This window comes from Dreissena polymorpha, chromosome 5 (genome assembly GCF_020536995.1).
Source record: "Dreissena polymorpha isolate Duluth1 chromosome 5, UMN_Dpol_1.0, whole genome shotgun sequence".
Classification (NCBI taxonomy): Eukaryota; Metazoa; Mollusca; class Bivalvia; order Myida; family Dreissenidae; genus Dreissena; species Dreissena polymorpha.
The window spans coordinates 9,477,247-9,479,875 of NC_068359.1; the positions used below are offsets into that span (position 1 = coordinate 9,477,247).

The following is a 2,629-nucleotide window of genomic DNA, read 5'->3' on the forward strand; positions in this document are numbered from 1 at the left end:
AAAGAAAAAAAGCTCATTTTGGGGGTATAGAATGGACGGAAAGGTTAAAATGAACAAGATACATATATGTAGGCAAGCATTTTCAGCTTAGAAATGAGGTTCCATGTAGTAACAGGGGCAAAAAGGCAGCTCAGATCAATGCAGGCTTCCTGAAAGGGGTTTCTAGTACTTCTTTTGTGGGACACAGCTTCCCGCAGAATTCTCAACACAACAAACATCATTGATCCATGTCACCTCTGTATGCAAAGACAAGCGAATAAAGTCAATACTGCCCTAAATCACTGAATGACAGAAGCATTTACCAAATAAAAAACAAAACTGGTTGCTGAAAGTGCCAAATTTTGTCAAAAAGATCCCTCTAATGTAAACGATGAAGGGGACACTCGCTACAACAATCCTATGTTTAAGTCGGACGCGACATCTTCTCAAGCGGAACCATTGACTGTAAGCATATTGTGAGAAAACAGTACCAAACCACAAGCTAATTGTAGGGTAACAAGTAGCAAATCAACTCAGCTGTGCTGCATACATGCTCAGGAACAAGGATAAACATGTTGAGGTGCCAACTTCTGCTGCCAACAGAGCACGAGCTTTACGTGTCATGACGCGGAATAATCGATACAAACTGCATGGGAATTGCACGACGGCAAGAATTTGAGTGACCACAAACTGATTAGGAACAGTATTTCACACCTTAAGCATCATAAATATGCTATTTGCCTGTGTACATGATAATAAATAGTATTATTACCTGTTTTACCATCAACAACCCTATCCCAGTGGCCCTCGGCTTAATTGCAGACATTCCTCTACCTGAAAAAGTCAAAATACCCAATAGAAAAAAGATATACAATGAAGAAAAAACATGCATTTATGTATTTTAAGTGTATTTCTATGAATAATATGAGGTGATAAAGCTTGTTATATGCATGATTGTACTAAATATGAAAGCTGGCTCAGTTAAGCATCTGTTGCACTGTCAAAACTGTAAAAATGTCCGCCATTCCATGTAGGTGAAATGGGCTGTGTTTGAATGTTTATGCTTTACGCACAAGCTATTGTTGCGTTACTGGATTGCGGAGTCCTTGGCGTTGAATTCTGACTGCATGTAGCACAATAACGCTACACGGTCAACCATAATGCCTTTGAATTTAAGTCGGAAAGCAATTTAGCCCTTATTCGGCTATACAAGGGTGGGGGATCAACTTGAAAAACAACTATTCCAGGTCAAATAATCTGAATTCATGCATTTAATGCACTAATTTTCTTCTCTTTTGCTAAGAAATGACCAAAAATCAGCTTTCCCAGTCATATTTTGCACTTGCAGATGATATTACATTTTTTACCTAAAGCTAGTTTAGGTTACAATATAGTAAAAGATTTCCTACACAAATTCAATGTAAAAGCAATAACTTTAACGAAAAATAAAGTCAAACTTTTGCGCATAGAGACCCTCATAACCATACCTTTTCTCGAAGAGCATTCCAAGCCGAATTGATTTAAGCAATAACAAAGATAGGTCACGCGATATGTAAGAAAGAACTCGTCACGAATCAAAAGTCACTGTTTTACGGCCATCTATTTACCGGCTTCTATCCAGTTCATTAGGGTTTCCCGCCATCTGTCAAAGTCTTATGTAGTCTCCAATCTTCAGATAAAGAGTGAATTTCTAGTAAACAACAATGTTTTCCCTGCCACATGCACACAGAAATATACTAAATAAAGTCATGGCAAGTGACCCTACAGAGAACCGTGTCTTCAAATAATGATGTTCATGTTTTTAGAGAGTATAGCATTGCACTCCAAAAAGATTTAGTATATTGTAACTTAAAGGAAAAATATCTTCTGATTAAAATGTGTTTTTCTTGCGTATTCTTATCTTCCTATTCATATTGCACACATTAATAAGTTTGGCTGGATTATCTGTCCATTTGGCCATTTTTTTTCATATTTTCACACGCGGGTGTTTTCGGTCCAAAGAAGGCGATTTTAGGCCTGTTAAAGCTTAAATGTCCCTTTAAGATTTAAATGTGTTAAGTTCAATATCTGCAACAAAATACCAAAACAACCAAATGGACATGCACGTGGGGCTTATGCGGGGTGGTGAAAGAATGAATTTGTTAGATATTTTCACTCTAAGCAATTTTGATAATGTCTTTTGTGTGTTTTTTTTTTTAAATCACCCCAAAAATGTCAATCTCAAAGCAAAGAAAATCCAATTTCATCCAAGACAATAAACAAATTAGTACAAATGAGAGATCAAAGATACTTTGAAGAGAAGAAATCAATAAGCTTCCAATAACTTGTTGTTTAGCACCAATAAAAGTGTGAAATCTTGAAACGACGCGCCTTGTCGCTCGGAGCCCATTTATTTGCCAGAGGCCAATGATATATCCTAGCATATAATGTCATGATGCCTTTAAACTGCAGCAGATGGTCAATATGCATTGCCAGCTCTCATTTAGAGTTCAAGAGAATAAAAATTTCATATTTTGGGCACAAATAAGTACTTTTGACTATGTTTTAGGGTGGCAATCTGGGTAAAAAATGGAATTCATAACCAAGCGAAGAAAAAATTGCTCATTTTGGGGGTATAGAATGGAAGGACAGGTTAAATGAACAAGATACA

The 2,629-nt window shown here is 36.7% G+C and overlaps 1 long non-coding RNA gene across 1 annotated transcript in view; it reads left to right on the top strand.

Annotated features, from left to right (window-relative positions):
* Positions 1-888: 888 nt before the first annotated feature.
* LOC127881262 (uncharacterized) overlaps positions 889-2,629 on the top strand; it is a 13,529-nt gene continuing 11,788 nt past the window's right edge. The window contains exon 1 of the long non-coding RNA XR_008049985.1: positions 889-1,013. This is a non-coding gene — a long non-coding RNA (uncharacterized LOC127881262). The remainder of the gene's footprint in view (positions 1,014-2,629) is intronic.